Source organism: Protopterus annectens, chromosome 3.part1, assembly GCF_019279795.1.
Source record: "Protopterus annectens isolate FY-2018-M chromosome 3.part1, PAN1.0, whole genome shotgun sequence".
Taxonomy (NCBI): domain Eukaryota; kingdom Metazoa; phylum Chordata; order Ceratodontiformes; family Protopteridae; genus Protopterus; species Protopterus annectens.
Genome location: NC_056732.1, coordinates 25221606 through 25244192, shown reverse-complemented (window position 1 = coordinate 25244192; position 22587 = coordinate 25221606). Strand labels below are relative to the sequence as shown.

At 43.5% G+C, this 22587-nt stretch overlaps 1 protein-coding gene across 1 annotated transcript in view; it reads left to right on the top strand.

Moving 5' to 3' along the window:
- LAMA1 (laminin subunit alpha 1) overlaps window positions 1–22587 on the top strand; it is a 3417884-nt gene that overhangs the window by 2167789 nt on the left and 1227508 nt on the right. The window lies entirely within an intron of this gene.

Genomic DNA, 22587 nt, shown 5'->3' with positions numbered 1-22587 from the left:
TAAAATGCTGACAGAGGATGGAGAGAGACGGAGCTTTGTGATACCCAGTATATTTAACATCTTGCTATTATCCCACCCTCCACCCACCTTTGTTGGTTAGAAGAGATGTTGCATTCCCTGGCACTTTGGACCCAATGCAGCTGTGTGCTTCTACATGGGAACAGTTCAAGGTAAAATGAATACACTCTGTATAGCAAGTGCTGCATTCTGAGGGCTTCACCAGGTGTTACAGTGAGACTCTGCCAACAGCTTCCTCTTGAGATGGGCAAGCCAATGGTTGCCACTCAGATGTTCTTCGTGTTTCACTGTTGCAGTCATTACATTTGGGTAATCCTGCTGGCAGGTTGCCCTCAGCCGGCCTGAATTCCAAAGTCTTGGGTCCTGTGTCGGCTGCTGTCACCCCTTCCCTGACGTCAGGTCGTCAGGGGTATAAAAGAAGCAGCCGACGCCATTTTCTTCAGTCTTTCTTGCCACGCGGTGCCCAAAGCAGAAGCAGTTTGCAAGTGCAGGTCGGCCGACTCCTGAGATTTTCGTGTTTGAGTTTCAGATCCGAAGTCTTCAATAAAGCTAAGTACCCCGTTGGGGAAACTTTTTTCTTGCTCCAGACCGATGTCAGAAAAAGTTAATAATTGTATTTCTTGCGGAAAGCAAATACCTCATAAGGATTTTCATTCTTACTGTATTTCTTGCCTAGGCCCTGATCACAGCATTACTGGTTGTCGGTTTTGTGCTAGATTTAACCAATGCACTATTAAGTGTCGATATGATTTTGCTTTAAACTTTTTTGGACGCCGGTTTAGTTATCCTGAAATGTCGTCGGATAGCCATCTGACTACCGGAGTTTACAAAAAACGCAAAGAAAAGAATAGAAAAAAACAACCAAGGCTCAAAACCGACGACGAAGCTTCTCCTAAGCCAGTCGCCGGTTCGCTGGTTCTCAGTGAGGTGCTTTCGCAGCCCCTGATGCCCACTACTTTAGAGTCGCAGGCCGCTACCGACTCCCACGTGGAGTCGGCCATGCCACTGGATACTCAAGGTATTAGAGCCTTGGACGCTAATCCTTCAGATGGGTCCGGAGCCGCTGAGCAGGTACCGGCTTCTGAGGGTGTATTCAGACCTAAACATCTTTACATTAAAACGACTTCAGCTTCAAAGGCAAAGACTAAAGCACCTTCTAAAGCAAGGAAACAAACCCAAGAGTCACGTGGACAGGCCTCTATGCCCAAAAAAAACAGATGCTCAAAATGGTCGAAGACTTGATTACCTTGATCAGGGGTTCCCATCCCCCTCCTGATAAGAGGCCTAGGCAAGACACTGACTATGAATCTTCAGATCAGGTTTCTATTTCTTCTGATTCCTCTTCTGATCAGGAATATTCTCTTCCCCCTATGAGGATTCTGATGCTGAAGAATCTATACCTTCAGCATCTCCACCTGAGGACTATTCTTTTGGGGAAACCTTGCATACCATGAGGGAGTATTTCCACTGGGAGAGCCAAGATTTGTCTGAATCTAAAAAGAGGCTCAGGGATTTTCTTTTACTACCTCAGCACAGGCCTCTAGCCATTCCACCTGTGTTAGACATTGTAGATGATGTGTTTTCCGAGTCTAGTCTGACCCCTGACTCCTTACCCCCAGCTCATGTTAAGCCTGACAGATATTACAGGGTTCCTGACTCGCACAAATTTCTTTTTAAAAAAACCCTGCTGCTGACCCAGAAACTATTTCACAGGGTCCAAAGGGAGTTAAGGCTTCCACTGCAAAAATCCCACCCCCCTCTGATAGAGATTCATGGGCACTGGATAGATGGGGTAAAAAGGTTTACACCTCTGCAACTTTGGCTATAAGGGCCTTAAACTGTCAATTTCATATGCTTAAGTATCAGCAACATGTCATGGTATTGCTTAAACAGAAAATGTTGTTAAACTCTGAATGGGCAGAAAACAAGGAAATGCAGGATTTATTGTATGCAGCAGAACAAATTGGAAAACATACTTTGCAATGTGGTTTTGATTCTTTGGAGGCCTCCTGCAGGGCCACAGTTACGGGTTCTGTAATTAGTTGGCATGCTTGGTTAAAGGAACAAAATCTGCCTAATCATGTTAAAGTTAAATTACTAGATGCACCTTTACAGCATGATACTTTGTTTGGTGTTAAGGCAGAAGAGGTGTTAAAGTAAATGGAGAACAAATCTAAATCTATGCAAACTGTCAAAGATTTTTTGCAAGTACAGCCACCTAGGTTTAGTAAACACTGGCCTACAAAAAATTGGTCCTTTCCTGTGTCAGACAGACCTCAAAGGGGCAGGTCCAGACACCCTAGGGGCAGATCCCAGGCGCAAGGTTCTTTATAAACCCAAGCAATGGGGTGCTTCTACCTCCAAAGTTGGAGAAGACAAATCACAACCATACAGGAAACAGTCCCAATGACTTCCCCCTGCCTGCACTAAGCACTTATCTTCTGGCAGCACCCTTAGGGGGGAAATTAGCACTTCTTGTTCAAAATTGACACATCATAACCCAGGACAAGTGGGTTCTAAACATAGTGTCACAAGGCTACAAGTTCCATTTCCATACTCTGCCAAAGGCAAACGGCAGGCCAGATCTGCCAAAAAAATCAATGGGCAGAGGCACAAAAACAAGTCTCATCCCTCATGGACATGGGGGCCATTCAACAAGTACCAGAGCAAGAGCAGGGACAAGGATTTTACTCAAGACTGTTCTTGGTACCCAGAAAGGACAAGTCCTGGAGGCCGATACTGGACTTATCTGTTCTGAACACTTTCCTGGATATTCCAAAATTCAAAATGTTGACTTTGCAGCAGCTTCTGCCCATGCTGGGCAATAATGCTTGGCTTGTGACTTTAGACCTAAAAGAGGCATAGCTGCATGTTCCAATCAGACAATCATGCAGAAGATACCTAAGATTCAAGGCTGGTTCAATGCATTATCAATTCTCTGCACTGCCCTTTGGCTTATCTACTGCGACCAGGGTCTTTACAAAGTGCCTGGCACCAGTAATTGCATTCTGCAGACAAAGAGGAATACAAATATATCCTTACTTGGACGACTGTCTCATTCAAGCAGAGAGCAAGGACATTCTTCTCCAACATCTGGCGTTTGTGAAAAGACTTCTAACATGCCTAGGGTACACAGTCAACAAAAAGAAATCAAAACTAGTACCCTCACAAGAGATAATATTCCTGGGTGCAAGCTTAAATACAACTGCCCAGATGGCTTATCTCATGCCAGACAAACAAAGGCAACTGACTACCTATTTCAAAATGTTGGCAACAAAGGCCCAGTTATCTGCAAGAAAAATTCCGCAGGCTTTGGGCTTCATGGCATCCTGCATCCTACTAATTCCATATGCAAGACTGCATATGAGGAAACTTCAATGGTACCTGAAAAGTGTTTGGACTCAACATTGCCAAAGCCTGGAAACATACTCTCATTCCCTGCCTGCAACAGGAGTTTCGATGGTGGGCAAAAGCTTGTCACCAGAACAAGGGACAGCCATTCACATAACCTCCAGCCAGGCAGACACTAACAACGGATGCATCAGACTATGCCTGGGGAGCCCACATGCAGGAAGATGCATTCAGGAAACATGGTCCTCAAATCAAATGCATCTACATATCAATCAAAAAGAGATGTTAGCTGTTCAAAATGCCCTGACAGCCTTCAAGGACCTACTACATCCGGGACAACTACTGATAAAGACAGACAACACCACGGTCATGTGGTATATAAACAAGCAGGGGGGGCATACATTCTTACCCCCTTTGCAGACTAGACTTGACCTTGTGTGACACAGCTTTGACTTACCAAGTACATCTGCATGCACAATTCCTGCCAGGAAAGGAAAATACTCTGGCAGACGAACTAAGCAGAAACCTCATGGATCCCCATGAGTGGAAGCTGGATCTACAAGTCTTCAGCATGATAACAAGGAAATGGGGATGCCCGGACATAGATCTGTTTGCCTCCCCTTTCAATTACCAACTAAAAAGATTCTGCACATGGACTTATCACAGACAAGCATGGAAAGTGGACGCCCTATCTTTCAGCTGGAAAAACCTATCAGTATATGCCTTTCCTCTACTGCCTCTCCTCCCCAAGGTGCTCCTAAAGGTCAGACAGGAGAAGCCAAAGATGATACTGATTGCCCCAGACTGGCCACGCCAGTACTGGTATCCAATACTAAGAAACTTATCTCTATACCCAGCTTGGACCTTACCTCAAATACCTTGACTACTGTCCCAGCAAAACAATCAGATCATGCACAGCCAACTCAGGACATTAAACTTGGCAGCATGGCGGATAATTTAGTCATACAAAAAACATCTCTCAGTAAAGCTGTGATGGATGTCATTCTGGAAACCAGAAGGCCTAGTACTAAAAAGTCTTATGCAGGAAAATGGAAGAGATTCTGTGCCTGGAACCAGGCACAAGGAACTGATACATCGGTACCAAATATTCCTCAGATTTTGCAATACTTAACTGAGATGCTGGACAAAGGCCTATCCTTTTCATCAATTAAAATTCATGCCGCTGCCATTTCGGCTCATTACAATACAGAGCCACAACTCTTTTCTCATCCTTTGTTAAGACAGTACCACAGAGAAGCCAAAAATTTAAGGCCCCCAAGAAGACTACTAATAGCTGCATGGGACCTCAACTGTGTCTTGGAAAAACTCACCCTGCCTCCTTTTGAGCCAGCTGCTACTGCTGATATGAAGTTTCTATCTTGGAAAACAGCTCTGCTCTTAGCAATTACTTCTGCAAGATGAGTTTCAGAGCTACAGGCGCTCATGGCTGTGGAACCTTTCACCATTTTTCATCCAGACAGGGTCTCCCTCAGGACAAACCCAACATTTATGCCTAAAGTAGTGTCCAGTGTGGCTCTTAAACAAGCCAGCCATCTACCAACCTTTTACCCAAGTCTACAGAACAAGGGGGAGAGAATTCTGCATTCTTTGGATGTACACAGACAACTTAGATTCTACTTGGACAGAACCAAAGCTTTCAGGAAGACAGGCCAATTACTAGTGGCATATGCTACAGGATCACAAGGAAAGCCTATTTCAAAGCAGACTATTTCTAAGTGGTTAGGCCACTGCATTCGTTTCTGCTACTTACACCATGGCAAGCCAGTCCCTAAGGGTATTAGGCCTCATTCTCATTCCACCAGAGCTGCAGCCACCTCAGCAGCCATTCTCAGGGGAGTACCAACCACAGACATTTTAGAGGCGGATACTTGGAGTTCAGTGCACACCTTTACAAAGCATTATCATCTGCCACTCTACTCTAAATCCAGGGCAGGCTTTGCCACTGCAGTTCTGCAGGGCCTCATAGCCGCTCTACTGTTGTCTAGTTCCAGCCTCCCAACCATAGCTTTGGGACTCTATCCAAATGTAATGACTGCAACAGTGAAACACGAAGAACATATTACAGTTGTGTACACTTACCATAAATGTCGATGTTTGCGTGTATTCACTGTTGCAGTCCAGGTTACCCACCCACCTTTCCCCTTTTTTCTTTTGGATCTTATCTTTCCTTCTCTGATTTATACTACCTATGTGGTGTATTTGCTTTTAGATGACCCGGCCCGTTTGAGTTAGAGGACCTAGTCCTCCCTGTTGTTTTCCTGCCGGTTTCTGGGCCATTTGAGTTAGAGGCTCTGTTTCTCGTTAGTTGGTCTAGTGCGTGTACGTATTAATTTTTTCCTTTCAGCATGTCCAAGGACCCTAAGGAACACAGGCCTTCGGGCTTTAAAAATGTGTTGAATGCAGCAATAAAATGTCTTTAAATGATGGGCACTCTGTGTGCGTGTACTGCTTGGGGGCTATTCACCTCCAAGAATCCTGCTTGTTTTGTCATTCCTTCAGTCCTCGTGTGCAACAGGAGAGGAAGAACAAGCTCATTTTGGAAGGACTGCTTAAACACTCCTTTGAGGAAGACTTGGCTAAGTCTTCCAGTGCATTATCCTCTCCAGCTAAAAAGGACAAAAAGACTTCCAAGAAGCGCTGTCCGGCTCTGGCTGTTTCTTCGGAGCTGCCAGAAAAAGTTGCTAGAACAGCTTCTCCTTCTTCGGTTCCATTGCCCTCAGTGCCGAAAGAAGGTAGTCTCTTGACTAAGTCCATATCAGCTCCCAGCCTTTCGGAGCCTTACACGGATGTTTTGGTTCGGAACCGGTCTCCACTTTTTCGACCGGGTTCTCCTTCATGCAAGTCCCGTTCTGTAGGGAGATCCAGATCTCCTACTTTATCTTCCAGGTCTTCCAGGGCCATTTCCGATGAGGATGTTGATAGGGTGGTGAAGAAACTGCTTCAGTCATCGGTGTTGGCTAAATTGATTTCGGCTCCGACCCAATCGGCTCCGGAGCTTATGGCCTCTTCATCTTTTGGTGTTCCTCCTCCAAGCCTTTCTTGGCCTTCGGAGCCAGAGTTGTTGGTGCTGTTGGGCGCCGTTAGGTCGGTTCCAGTAGCCTCACCTGGCCTCACAGTTCCGATTTCCACTCCGACCCTGTCGGCTCCATCCATGGGGTCGAGGGTTCACAGTTCTCTGGTCGGACCCAAGGGGGAGGTCTTGGATTGATCTTTATCTGTTCCGAGCCTTCCTCTCGGTGCTTCGGCCCGAGTGAGCTTGGACCCGACATCAGCTTCAGACCTCATCTCCTCGGCGTCGAGGGCTACTACTGTTTCATCTTCAGTTAGTCGGCCTTCTGAGCCAGGGGGATCAGCTTCGAGGTTAGGAGGAGTGTGCTGGCCAGGTCGTCACCGGCATCCTACGGCACTGATACTCTGCCCACTCCAACACCGGTGTCAGTTTTGAATCACGCTCTATCCATGGGCAGCGGAGACCCTAAGCCTCAGGATTCCTCCATGAGTGGTCCCCAACTTTCTGACGTCTCCCCAGAGTTTTTGCCTGAGGAGCCCACCAGAAAGAGAGTGTGTAAGAGGAAACACCTTGACTCCCCGGATGAGTCTCTCACGTCAGATACCGACCTCGAGGATTTAGAAGGGTCCCCCAAGTCGTCTTCTGAAGATATCTCTTTTTCAGATATCCTGGAGATCCTGAAGCAGAGAGGCAGCTGGCCATCCAAATCCCCTTCTGATGAGGAGTTGGTGTTCCTAAAGGCTTTCGGGTCTCAACCCTCCTCCTCTTGGGTTTCTCCCCCTTTTGATGAGCTGTTAGATCTTGTTTGTCGAAAGGTGTGGGAAACTCCTGACACTGTGGAACCGGTCCCAAGGAGACCCAATAAGTTTTTGTCTGCCCCCTCTGACAAGGAGTATCTATCTAAAGGCATTCCTGTAGATGCCATGGTGGTGGCGGTGGCCACCAAGAAGGAACTTGCTGAAACTTTGTCTACCATCCATCTGCCTAACAAGGAGTCCCAGGCTATGGACAGGTATGGGAAGCGTGTGTTTACCTCAGTGGCCTTTACACTGCGGTCGCTGAACTACTTGATGCATTTTACAAGGCTCCAGAGAGGTCTCCTAAAAGAGCTAGAAGATTCTCTACAGGGTAACATTTCTGATGCGGTGGCACAGAAGGTCAGTGCACAGATGTCTACCCTAAATTCCCTTACCAACTCCTCCATGAGGCTGATCTCATATGCAGCTGACGGAGCGAGTAGGGCTGCGGGTTCCGGAGTCTCTTTTAGGAGACTCTCCTGGATGCGCCTGTGCAATTTCGCGGAGGCCTTCAAGTCTACATTCACCAATGCCCCATTTGATGGTTCATCGTTGTTTCGAACCAAGGTGAAGGACACTCTCTTTAGGTGCGAGCAGGAAGGAAAAACCCTGTCTGCAGTGGGAGTCCATTTTTCCATGCTTTCTAGACCTTAGACTCAAGACTGGTGTGGTATCCTTCAAGGCCCCTGAGTCAGAGGAAACCACAACCCAAGCTGCGGAAGCCCTTACAAATGCCTTCTATGAACACCTCCAGGACTGCATGGATCAGGCAATCCCAAATAAAACCAAGACTCTTTCCACAAAGGGCAAACGTCCAGTCTGGTGGACCCCAGCCATTAACAAACTTTACAATAAGAGGAGAAAGCTATTACATGATAGAACAAAATCCATAAAAGGGAAGTCACCCCTGATCATTATTAGTAAAAATTACGAGCACTCATAAAATCAACTAAGGCCAATTTTGAGAGAAAAATTGCCATGGATTCAAAGGACAATCATAAGGCCTTTTTCAGCTATGTTAGGAACCTGGGTGGAAACTCACAGATATGCTCAGAATTAGTCCAAAATGATACAAAATCACTGAACCCACAGACATTGCCAACATACTGGCAGACAGGTTCAGTGCAAACTTCACCCTCTCCCCTAAAGGAGAGATAACTATCCCAGCCGAGTGTAGCCTCCCGGACATCTCAAATGCGCAGGTGAAAGCTGCTCTCTCTAAAGCTAAAACACAGCATCAATGGGACGGATGGTGTCCCCGCTGTGTGCTACGAGCTAAATGAGGAATTAAACCCAAGGCAGCTGTTTAATCTCAGCCTTACCACAGGATGGCAACTGTGGTCCCACTCCACAAAGGTGGCGCCACTACAGACCCTGGTAACAAGTCTAGTCTGCAAAGCTATGGAGAGGATCATAATGGAGCTCATAAACAAAGATATAGGGGACTTGCAGACATTGGACCCGACCCAGTTTGGCTTTGTCAAGGGAAGATCATGCCTTTTGAACTTGGTCGACTTCTTGAAATAGTCACCAAGGCCATTGATGAGGAAAGGCAGTCCATACAGCCTACCTTGACCTTGCAAAACTTACCAGCTTAAATGTAAACCCATATGTCACAAGATGGGTTGCAAACTGAGGACAGAACCCACAGGGTTAGAGTTGCTGGCGCTGTGTCAGACTCCAAGCCGGTCACAAGTGGTGTCCCACAGGGCTCGGTCCTTGGCCCCTATTGTTTGGCATCTACTTCTCAGAAGTACAGGCCAACATGGGAGGACTTTGGCTGACAAAGTTTGCAGATGACTGCAAACTGGGCGCCATAGTGGAAAGTGCATCGGACACTGATATCCTTCAGAAGGGACTCACGGAAACAGATAGCTGGTGCCAGAGCCATGGCCTGAAGTTAAAAATGTATAGTCATAAAAACAAGGTAACCCCAAGCTACCATATAGGTGGCAATCCACTAAGCACAGAAGAGGTTATCAGGGACCTGGGGACCCAGGTTGACAGTGGCCTTTCTTTTGACACTCACATTGCTAAAGTGGTTAGAAAGACCTTCTACATTGCCCACCTGATCATGAAGGGATTCACATCCAGATCTAGTGAGGTCATTGTTCCCTGTACTCTTCACTTATCAGACCAATGATTACAATGCCCCATTCGGATGTATCTCACCCGACATCTGCAGCAATTGGAGAGACCCCAAAAGTTCCTCACCAAAAGGATAAAGGGACTCCAAAATCTGTCATATGCTGCCAGATTGAAGAAACTCCAGCTCTATTCAGTTGCTCAGAGGTGACATGTGCCTGACATACAAGGCCATGTCCAACCCGGAATTAATGGACATGCTCCACCTCAAAATCCAAATCCACCAAAACCACTAGAGCAAGCGACTTAAACCTTAGCACGGATATAAATAGGGCGTGCTGGAGGGATAGATTTATCACTCAGAGACTCCCTATGCTGTGGAATAAAATGTCCATGTGAGGCAGAGCACCTCGCTGACTCTGTTCAAGAGAAATCTAGACCTGTGGATGGGAGATCGAATCATCTCTGGGTCACTGCTGGACAGAGGCACAACAAACTAATGGGCACAGTATTTTTCATATAAGCTAGGCTTATAAATGCCTTAGGGCAGATAGCCTAGTATAAACCTATGAACCTATGAACCTATGAACCTTACTCCAAGGGCCAGAATGGTGGGAAAATGTAATTCAGGAAGTCGCAGAGGTTTTTTTAGGGCACATAAAGTGATTCCCCCTCTGGAGGCAGGGGAGGGGGTGGAAATTCAGGTGGATGCCGCCCTAGAGGCAGAGGAGGCCTGCGTAACCAGGGAGACCGTGATTCCTTTCGTGGTTCTCCCTACCGGCACTCCTGAAGGGAGGCCCAACTGTGTGTCTCTGGAGCCGCTCGGGGGTCACATTTCTTTATACCCAGAAGCCTGGCAAGAAGTCACCCAAGACAAGTGGGTATTAAAGATAATTTCCAGAGGTTATCATATCCCCTTCTCTTCTCCTCCTCCGCCATCCAAAAGAATCCCAGACGTTCCATCCAGTCACAGGGATTCTGCAACTTTAGAAATAAAAAAGTTGCTTTCAAAGGGAGCCATCCAGCCTGTCCCCGCAAACCAAGTAGGATTAGGGACTTACTCCAGATTATTTTAGTGCCGAAAAGAACAGGGGACCTGAGATCCATCTTGGATCTCAGCCAGCTGAACCTTCATGTACAAAAGTCCAAGTTCCGCATGGTCACCTTACAGTCAATACTCCCTCTGTTGGGAAAAGATGTGCGGATGTGTTCCATCGACCTCAATGATGCTTACTACCATATCAAGATGGACAGGGCATCGAGAAGTCATTTACGCTTCCGGCTGGGAGCCCGTCATTTTCAGTTTCGCGCTCTGCCCTTTGGTCTCACCACAGCTCCCAGGGTGTTCATCAAATGCATGGCAGTGGTAAAGGCTCACTTGAGACATCAGGGATTCCAAGTGTTTCTGTACCTGGATGACTGGCTTCTTTCTGCCACCACCAGGCATCTCCTGTTACAGACCAGGGACACCAGCATTACACTGTGCCAATGATTAGGAATTACTCTAAACTGGAAAAAATGTGCCTTGTTGCCCTCACAGCATAACACAGATACTGTGGACACGAGCACCTCACACCCAAACGAACAACGAACTTCTGTAAATAACCTGTTATTCCAAATAGTACTGTTAAGCGCTTTTCATCCCACCAAGTTGTGGGACTTCTTCAGACAGTTTGAAACAAGACAATGGCTACATTTAAATCAATGTATTGGTGCCAAAAGCCAAGCGCCACAACTTATTAAATATTTTAAAATGACAGCGCATAAAACCTGTAATGGTCTGAGACCCAGATCACATAAGAACATATAAAATGAAATAAAATATCAAAAAGTCATTTCTACATAATATTATACGTGACTTTAAGAAGTTAATACACTAATATGACAGCTTATATGCGATCGTTAGTCTTAAATCTATGCATGAAAACCATGTGATGGTCCGAACCCAGATCACTTAACACACATTAAATAAAGCATTAAAAATCATTTATACATTATATATGTATAACTTAAAAAATATATATTATTTATGTTAAAGTTAAAATGCTAAATAAAAGCTCCTGTAAAATTGCTTATCTTAAATAAGTGCTTGCATAAATCTATAAGCACGCAGGTTATAAACACACATTTATAGGATTAATCGAAACAAGAAAAAAATATATAAGACATATAAAAACTAGACCATATTGAAATACAAGTACTGTAAAATGAAACTGAAGTTGTGCACAGCGTATTTGTAAATATTATGCACCAAAAGAAGAGCGAGAGATATAGGAAAAGGGGGAAACCAAGGACAGGGAAAAATAGAATAAGCGACAATTTTATACTATTATGTGTTCCCTGTGAATAAAAATGTTAAACAGTATCGTCATACAGCAATAAAACATGGTGTAACAAATAATATTCATTCATAGAATGTTATGATCTACATAGTGCTATACCATCAAGAATGAAGGTAGCTATATGCCAAAAGCTCATGCCAAAGCAAGTTAACCTAACGACACAAGCTGTTCAACTTCAGTATTGGGTAGAGGGAACATATCTCATTTAAACCTGGCATAACGCTGGCATTACAGCGAATCTGCCAGAATAATTCCAGGATCTCTAATTGTACTTGGTGTGGTCCATCCCTACCATCTAAAAGAACAGTATCTACTGCTCTAAATAAAAATGTGTGGTTAGGGTTATCTGTTATATGTTTTGCTAGAGCATTGTCTGATCTATTTCTCTTAATGGCATACCGATGTTAATAGACATGTTCACATAGTTTTCTGTCAGTTTTCCCAAAATAAAATGCGGTGCATTGTTGACACTGAGCTAAATAAACTACACCTTTAGACTGACAATTAAATTTGTGTCTCACTTCGTAAGTCACATTCCTAATACTAAAAGTTTCACCTGTGTTCATGTATGAACAATACTGACACATGTTACATTGGAACATGCCTTTCCTCCATGGTAATCCCTTTATGTCACTTTGCATTATTTGTTTAAGATTCTTTCCCCTTTTCCAAACAATTCTAGGTTTTTGAGGTAATTTATTCCTTACATCTTTGTCACTATTGATTATATACCAGTTTTTATTTATAATTAAAGTGATAATGTCACTGTCGGTACTAAATGGAGTTGTAAATGCCAATTTTATTGATGTAGCATCTACATTATAGGCCTGTACTACTGATTGATTAGTACCACCTAAAATGGCTTGGTATGTACCTATTTCTATACTATCTATAAATTGTTGTGGGTACCCTCGTCTCATGAACATTCCTTTGAGCAATAAACATTCTTCTAGGAAATCGTCATCTCTGGAAACCATGCGGGCTGCTCGGACTAATTGGCCTTTGACCACTGATTTTTTCTGATACATGGGGTGATTATTGTTATAGTGAAGGAAAGTGTTAGAATATGTTTCTTTCCTGTAGATTTTGGCACAAAAAGATTTATTCACATGGTCTTTCCATAAATCCACATCTAAGTATGCTATCCTCTCCTTATTATATGTGTGGGTGAAGGCCAAAAAGTCAGAACTTGTGTTGAAAAATGAGACCAATTCAAATGCTATTTTTTCATCCCCTTCTATCAGGATGAAAATATCGTCAAGGAATCGCGTATAAAATTTGATTTTGTTCATCATTTCAACATTCTTCCCCAACACTTCCTGTTCCCAGTATGCCATGACTAAGTTCGCAAAGCTCCCCCCACATGGAGAGCCCATGGCTACACCTATTTTCTGTAAATAAATTTTGTTGTCAAAGGTGAAAAAATTATATGATAGAACTATGTCCAACATTTCTTCTATCAGATTGACCTCTGCTTGTCCAGCACCGCTTTTCCTTAACATGAAACTCACCCATTCTATGCCATCTTGGTGGGGTATACAGGTATACAAATCCTTAACATCGACATTTAAAAAAATTAAAGCTGTCGTTGAACTCATAATTGTTAATATTTTGAAGGAATGACCAAGAATCCTTACATATTGCTTTCTCTTTTTGTACATATTTTTGTAGTATATTATCTATCATTTTAGCACAGGGGTAAGTAATGCTATTTCTAGCGTCCACTAAAGGTCTCATAAGGGGATCCACTAGTGATTTATGAATTTTAGGAGTTCCAAAGAGGATTGGTATTCTAGGTGATAACATAGTCAAGTAATTTAACGTTGACAAATCTATTCTTCCTTCTATGAAAAAATCATTAAATAATGACCTGATTCTGGTGTGTGCTTGTTGTAATTCATTTCTAGATGTTTCTTGATAAGCCTCACTATTTAATGTGCCTAACATCTTGTCAATATATTGTTGTTGTGTCATGAATACCAGTCCTCCTCCCTTATCTGGTTGCATAAATCTCAACCCTGTTTGTTTCAGTGATTGCAAAGCTGTTTTTTCTAAATTGGTAGTATTAGAAAATTTAGTGTTCCTACTCATATTTTAATGTAACATATTTCTAAAATCATTTTCACATATTTTTTCAAAAAAATTCAAAACAGGGTGCATTGGTGGTATAAATGTGCTAGCAATATAAAGATTATTGCTTTCTATATATGATCACCACCGAAAAACAGTTCCAAATTCAACTTCCTAAGGAATAACTTAAAATCTACTATAGTTTTAACTACAGCAGCTCCACTACTAGGAGCAAAGGAAATCTACTATAGTTTTAACTACAGCAGCTCCACTACTAGGAGCAAAGGAAATCTACTATAGTTTTAACTACAGCAGCTCCACTACTAGGAGCAAAGGAAATCTACTATAGTTTTAACTACAGCAGCTCCACTACTAGGAGCAAAGGAAATCTACTATAATTTTAACTACAGCAGCTCCACTACTAGGAGCAAAGGAAATCTACTATAGTTTTAACTACAGCAGCTCCACTACTAGGAGCAAAGGTGTTACCTCTAGCTAACAGTTCAATAACAACAGGTTTGATAGTAACATTTGTATAATTAAAAATTTTAAAGTCATTATCTGAATTATACAGAATAACAGGTTTGCTGTTGGTGTTGGTATTTACCTCCCCCTCTTCCCTCGTAAATTGGTATTGTTCTTGTTGGTATGATTGTTCCCGTAGTTCATATTCCTCCTCAAATTGTAATGGGAGGCTCCCATCCAAAAATTTGCTTGTTGGGGTATGGGTTCATCCTGGGGTGGATAAGCTACGGGTTCAATATCCCCGTTGTTATATTGTTCAACAGTATCGGTATCATTAGGTATAACATTGTCCTGTAGATTTTGCGGGCAAATACCATGTTGTGTAATGTTGTTCCTTTTATACTATAATTTTGAGCCATACCCAGTTTTAACTTGGGAGGGGGAAGGTTTAGGATACGTTATTCCGCTACTATATGCCTGTCTATCTCTGTTTAATTTTTTTAAGTTTCCCTTCTTTAATTTTACCCATATATTGATCGATGCTACTAAATATTCTATCATAATCATACTGGTAACGTGAAAAGTGTAAATTCTTTTGTATGATATCATTCAAAATGGTAGCTTCGTCCATAAGAGAAACAGATTGCAGTTGATAATGTTTACACATAATTTCTAATAGTTCCAACCCATGTTTATTAAATAATTTAAGTAGATCTTGGTGAAATAGTGACCCAGTTGGATACTGCCAAGATCTTAAACCATTGGGCACAATACCCTCACTTAAGCATTCGCGGAAATAAGCTATTTCTATTTGTATTTTTTTATACTTTATCAATTTTTGGTCAAGTTGTTTAAGTAAATCTGGAATATCCATAGGATCCCTGGCCGGTTGCTCCCTGGTTTCACTACTGGTTGGAATCTGTAGTGAAAGTGGTTCCGTTAACAATGCGGTTAGTTTTGGAGCCCCAATGAGCCTCGTAGATCCACCGTTGTTGTTCATTGTTTTGTTACCACTAGTGTCATTCTGTTTTAATACATTGCATGTCTGCATATTACAAATATCCCTTTGTGCTCGAACAGGGGATGTATAAATAGAATCCAGTGTGTTCGGATTTAAATTCACGTCTGTAGCTATTGTCTCTGCAACTGTTGAGGCATTGGAAACACCTGAAAGCTGGTGTGTACTGTTAGTAGAAAAATTAGTTGGAAGTGTGTCGAACTTCCTGTTAAGTGCATCAACTTGTTTCATTAATGTGTCAGTTAAGGCAAGAATTCTAATATTCTGGTCCTCCACAGCGGGTGACAAAGGGGTTGTAGTAGGCATGTCACTTTTATCGGTGCTGAACTAGATACGGTGCTCATGAGAGCCTTCTTAACAGAAGAGAGAGTTCAGGCTCTACAACAGCAGGTCTATGCCTTAATACCATTGAGGAAAGTCAGGACAAAAGTGGTCCTCAAGTTATTAGGGACCATGGCTGCCACGATCATGCTAGTTTCCCTTGCCAGACTACACATGAGGGTTCTTCAGTGGCTGCTTTTCACTCAGTGGTCACTGCAGCATCTCCCACTTTCCCGTTTTATTCTGATTATGGACACGTGCAAGCGGGGTCTTCACTGGTGGCTTCAGGCCAGCAATCTCAACATGGGCAAGCCCTGTGTCCCATCTTCTCCAGTTGCCAGGTGACCACAAATGCCTCTCAGGTTGGGGGGGGGCATTATCTTGGCAGGACTGTCCAACACACGTGGCTGGATCACAAGACTCATTTGCATATCAATGTCTTGGAGATGAGAGCAGTGCTATTAGCGTTGCAAGCACTTCAGAGCTTTGTCCCCCTAGGGACAATTGCAATCCACTCAGACAACATGTCGGTGGTATGGTACCTGAACAATCAGGGAGGAACCAAATCATACCCCCTTTGCAGAGAGGCACTTCGAGTTTGGCAGTGGGTGGTGTCTTCCCAAAGCTTTCTAGTTGCAACGCATATACCGGGGAAGTCCAATGTGATTGCCGACAGGCTGAGCAGAGCTATTTTAATGCCTCATGAGTGGTCCCTGAACAACTGTGTTGTGGAAGAGATATTCCACAGATTGGGTCAGACGTGCTGCGATCTCTTTGCCATCCCCCTCAGTGCCAAATGCAGCAGCTACTTCACCCTTATCCCCCCCAGAGGGGGAGACACCCAGAGACGCTCTGGCTCACGATTGGCCCTCCGGTCTTCTCTACGCCTTTCCACCGTTACCTTTGATATCAAAGGTCATTCAGAAAGCACAGTCTGTGGGGATCCTCATTGCCCCACACTGGCCGTGTCAGATTTGGTTTCCCTTCCTTCAAACCTATCTAATGGACAAGCCCTGGATTCTGGGGACAAGCTCTGGATTCTGGACCCAGTTCCAGATCTGCTGACTCATATGTCAGGACAGTTCCATCCCTCCATCCAGAGCCTCAGGTTGACAGCTTGGCTGCTCCAGTTCCGTCCTTCATCAGGCTTTATGATTTTTCCCCACCTATGTGCAACGGTTCTTGGAATTCATAAATTACAACGCCCTGGATCAACTAATCCATAGTCCCACCAGGGGCTCCAATATCCTAGACCTGGTCATTACCAACATGGGAAATCAATGCTCCATACCTATGGTCACCCCCTCGTTAGTCAGGTCTGACCATAAGCTAATCACCCTTAACATCCACATCCCACCCCCACCCCCCAGTAAAGAAACCACCATAAAAACTTCTCCAAAGCCAACTTCATGCTACTCAAGTCAGAAGTGACAAACTTCATGACACCCATGCAGATGGGAACTGAAAGTTCAACTGCTGAATCCTACACTAAGGCACTGTCGAGCACATCCACTCATGCATGAATCGTGCCATCCCAAATAGAACCAAAATGCTCTCATCCAAAAAAAGGAAGCCAATCTGGTGGTCCCCTGCCATAAACAAACTTTACAACAAAAGGAAGAAACTTTTGCAGAAAAGAGGAAAATCCCAGGATGCAAAAAACTCCCTTACCAGCCTCAGTAAGAAACTGAGATGCCTCATAAAATCCTCCAAAGCTAGTTACGAAAATAAAATTGCCAAAGATTCCAAAGACAACCACAAAGCATTCTATAACTATGTCAAGAATCTAAATGGCAATGCTCAAATCTGCTCTGAGCTAAAACAGAATGGCATTAAATATACAGATCCCAAGGATACTGCCAATATCCTGGCAGATCGATTCAGTGCGAACTTCACCCCCCCCTCACCCCCTAAATGGCCCATCTCAATACTGGAAGATTGCCAAATTCCAGTAATAACGGCCACACAGGTACAAAACGCACTCTCTAAAGCCAAGAATACAGCATCCATGGGACCAGATGACATCCCGGGCTGTGTACTACATGAACTACAATATGAACTGGCACCTCACCTAAGTGTCATGTTTAATCATAGCCTCACCTCAGGTTTCGTGCCCACTGAGTGGTGCAGAGCTACAGTTATCCCAATCCACAAGGGGGGATCCACCTTGTTTCCCGGAAACTACCGTCCCATCAGTCTGACAAGCCTTATCTGCAAGGCCATGGAGCGTATTATCATGGAACTTATAAACAAAGACATTGGCAACCTTCAAACACTGGACCCCACCCAATTTGGATTTGTGAAGGGCCGATCTTGTCTCCTGAACCTGATTGACTTCTTTGAATCAGTCTCCAGAGACTTGGACAAGGGTAAGGTGGTCCACACAGCCTATCTAGACCTTGCCAAGGCCTTTGACACCATCCCCCACTCTGGAATCATAGATAAACTTACTAAGTTGGGCATTAATCCCTATGTCACCCAATGGGTTGCTAAATGGCTTACTGATAGAACCCACACTGTAAAAGTAGCCGACTCCAAATCCAGCTCCAGACAAGTGACAAGTGGAGTACCTCAGGGTTCAGTCCTGGGGCCGCTCTTGTTTGGCATCTACTTTTCTGAAGTACAGGTCAACACTAAGGGACTCTGGCTAACAAAGTTTGCAGATGACTGCAAACTGGGAGCCATTATTGAATCCCCAAATGATGTGGATACTCTACAAAAGGGCCTTACAGAAACAGATGCTTGGTGCCAGAGCCATGGGCTCAAGCTCAATGCCAAGAAATGTATTGTTACCCCTTTGGGAAAAACATGTATCCATGAATTACCATATAGGTGGCAGTACACTAAACACAGAAAGTGTGATAAGAGACTTAGGGACACAGGTGGACAGTGGTCTCACCTTCGATAACCACATCGCCACAACAGTCAGGAAATCCTTCTATGTGGCACATCTCATCACGAAGGGATTTTCATCCAGAAAAAAGGAGGTCATTGTCCCACTGTACTCATCCCTCATTAGACCCATTATAGAATACAACGTCCCATTTGGTATGTACCTCTCAAGACATCTGCAACAACTGGAAAGGCCTCAGAAATACCTCACTAAAAGAATCACAGGCCTAAAGCAGATGTCCTACGCTGACCGCCTTAAAGAACTCCAGCTATACTCTGTCACATATTGTCTACTCAGAGGCGATCTCTGCTTAACATACAAGGCCATGTCAAACCCAGAGCTGTTGGACATGCTACACTTAAAGAAATCCCAATCCCTCAGAGCTACACGCTCCAGGGATCTAAACCTTGTCATCACAATAAACAAAACATGCTGGAGGGATAGGTTCCTGACCCAGAGACTCCCCAGACTCTGGAATAGATTGCCCATACATGTTAAGCAGAGTGCCTCTTTGGACATCTTCAAGAGGAACCTTGACGATTGGATGGGAGAAAGGAAATTCATCCCAGGGATCACGTCAGTCACCCTGCTAGACAGGGGTCCAGGAAAGTAAATAATGTGGGAAGAAATAGCCAGGGAATTGTTATGGCTAGGCTTGTATAGGCCCTAGGGCTGATAGCCTAGTACCAACCTATGAACCTATGAACCTATAAGTGGTCCATATTCTATCATCTTCCTACAAGCCTTCTACCAGGAAGATTTATTCCAGTAAATGGAAGAGATTTTATATTTGGGCCCATGAGAGACATATTGATCCTTATACAGCGCCTATTTCCGCAATATTGGAATTTCTTTCTCAACTGTTTAGTCAAGGTTTAGCTGCGGCAACCATTAAAGTGCAGTTAGCAGCAATTTCTACCTTTCACATTGTTAATGAGCTCAACCTTATGGCTCATAGGCTTTGTAGGGCTTTTATGAGAGGGAGATTGTTACTCCGACCTCCAGTCTTTGATCCGGTGATGCCATGGGACCTTAATTTTGTACTACAGAAGCTCACCTCAATTCCCTTTGAGCCCGCAGCTACGTATGACATTATATTCTTGTCATGGAAGACAGTATTCTTGGTAGCCATACCTTCAGCTGGGTGGATCTCTGAACTCCATGCGTTATTGATTAGACCACCTTATTTGGTGTTTCACAAGGATTGGGTCTCCTTAAGAACCAACCCTTCTTATGTTCCAAAGGTTGCCTCTGTTGTCAATATCAACCAATCCATTGAGTTACCTGTGTTTTTTCCTGAATTCTCCAACAAGGCAGAATTTAAGTTTCATCAGCTGGATGTTCACAGACAATTGCATTTCTATTTACATAGGACGAAAGATTTCAGGAAATCAGATCAAATGCTTGTCTCATTTTCAGACAGTAGACTTGGGGTTCCGGTTTCTAAGGTAACCTTGTCTCGCTGGATCTCCGACTGCATCTCATTTATTTATGCTTCCAATGGCAAAGAATTACCCTTTAAAGTGAAGGCTCATTCTACGCGATCTGTAGCTACCTCAACTGCTTTTCAGGCTAGGATGTCTATGGATGATATTTGTGCTGCAGCAACATGGGCTTCACCTCATACCTTTATTAGTCGCTACAAATTAGATCTGGTCTCTAGAGGCAGATCTTCCTTTGGTTCCACAGTGCTCAAGAGTATTTTTCACTGAGCCACCCAAGATCAAGGTGCTAGAGATGCTGTCCCATGGGTAAGAATGAAGGCGAGATTGGACTACATAACATCAAGAAGTTATGTACTCACCATAACGTTCGATGTATGTAGTCCATCTCGCCTTGCATTCTTACTAACCCTCCCTTCTTCCCCCTCCTGGAGGACCTGGAGGTATTGTCTCTAGGTGTCAATAGTCCTTTCTTTTGGGGTTGTTGTTCTTCTCAGTGTGTATGTGTGTGAGCTTGCAGCAAACAAGATCTGGGGAATAGACCTGTTGCATGATGGGATACCTCTTAACCACGAGCCATTTGAAGACTTTGAGCTAGAGTATGGCCGAGTCGGAGCCGAGGTTCGGCTCCGGACCCACGAGTAAGAATGTAAGGCGAGATGGACTACATACATTAAACGTTATGGTGATTACATAACTTCTTGTTATGTCATTCTATCTGTTTGTTTTACCTTTTCTGTTTTTTTTCTGTACTTGAAAGTTATGTATTTGTTTTTAAGCAGAAAACAAGAGTAGACATTTTTTTCCTTCCTAGAGGAAGCAGTGAGCTGTATAAGGATGTTCTCTCACTTCTGTCACTTTGGTTTTATTTACTGAGCATCATCGTCAGCGTCATCAACCCCCTTTTTGCCATTTTCTGCATGGAGTTGGGGTGTCTCTTCAACTGTCTTCATCTTTCTTGATTTAGTCCCACTCTCCTACTTTCTTCAGTGGTCATGTGTGACTGTCACAGGTCTTCTCTCACACATGCCATCTGTCTCTTTGATGGGCATCCTCATTTCCTCTTGCTTTCTTCCTGTCTGTCACAAATCTTCAGCAGATTGTATTCTGCTTTTCTGCACATATGCCCGAACTACTGTAATCTCTTTTTTTTTTTTTTAACGTTTGCTGCAGTTGGAGCTAGTTTACCTTCTGTTCTTATGTCCTTATTTCTTTATCTGTCCCACAGTGTGCATCCTACCACCCATCTCAGGCACTTCATCTCCATCGCCTCATCAGGCTTCTTCATCTGCTTTGCTTTTACTCCCCAGGTTTCTGTACCATATAGTAGTGTTGGTCACACCACTGTTTTGTAGACCTTACTTTTCAGTTTCTTTGGCATTCTACTATTACACACTACCCATGTCATTTTGTGCGTGTTTTCTGCAGCCCTTCTTATTCTAGATTTCACCTCCTCATTCAGGCTTCCCTTTTCCTCAGCCACTCTTCTGAGATAGATTGAAACAGTTAACCTATTGCTTTATTTTTCCTTCTGTCACAATTTCATCTTCTAATTTTCCCCATTTCCTTCATTTGATATACTTGAATTCCATTCCCCTGTTATTTGCTGAACTGCTTATTCAAAGTCTGATTATAATACCACCTTCCAACCTGTTTGCAGTGTGAACAGCAGTGGGTTCAGAACTGAACTCTGATGCACACCTGCTTCCACCAAGAGCCCTTCTGTGATTATGAACACTGTTCGTATTTGAGTCTTTAGGTCCTTGTACATAGCCTGCACTAACTTTGTTTCTGAGACTTAAAGCCATCATAGGACTGTGCAAATCAACTTTCTTAGAACCTTGTCATATGCTCTCTCCAAGTGTAGTTTCTCTAATTATTCTCAGCTGCCTGTCTCACGGCCTATATTGGGTTTGCTGTTCTGCATCCTGATCTGAATCCAAGCTTATTATCTCCCATCTTACTTTCTAGTGTCAGTCACCCTCTCTAGCACTTTTATGCAGTGACAGTAGTTTAATTCTTTCAAACTGCTCACAGATTTTTTGTACACTAGAATTGTTGAGCAGTACAAGATATTTAGTGATTGAAGGCATAAGTTCATTGGCCTTTTAGTTGAAATGTACTACTTTCTTAAGCATCTTTATTAAATCATTGCATTGTAAACGGTAACACTGGATTATGTATATAATATTAAACAATCCATAGCAGTTTTGAGCTTGAAAGGTACAAGTCTTACTGCTCTTAGACACCTCTGTAACGTTATGCATGGAGACCCAGTACGTGAAAATCATACCTAACAAAATGGGAGAAGTTTTTCCATCTGGTGCAAGAAGAGAAACGCATTGAAAGCAGAGATGACCCTCGTTATTTATTATCTTTCAGATGTCTTTCGAGCAGCAGGACAGTCTTACCTCTCAGTAAAGGTATATGTTTCTGCCATATCTGCTTCTCTTCTGGGTGATGCATTGGGTCATAAGTACACCAATGACCAAAACAGCCACCCAGCAGGAAAATTATAAGAAACACCAATGCAGCACAGTTCAGCTTCCAAAAAACAACAGGCAGGGTAAAGTTTTTCACCATTTATTCTTCTCTTTTGGAAGCTGAGCTGTGCTGTGCTGCATTGGTGTTTCTTATAATGATGCATTGGGTGAGTCAGTTTTTAAGAGTAGCAGTCCATCTTCAACCAGTAGGAAGGGCTATCATGTCACCTTGAGACTTCAGCTTTGTCTTTGATCAGATTACTTTAGACCC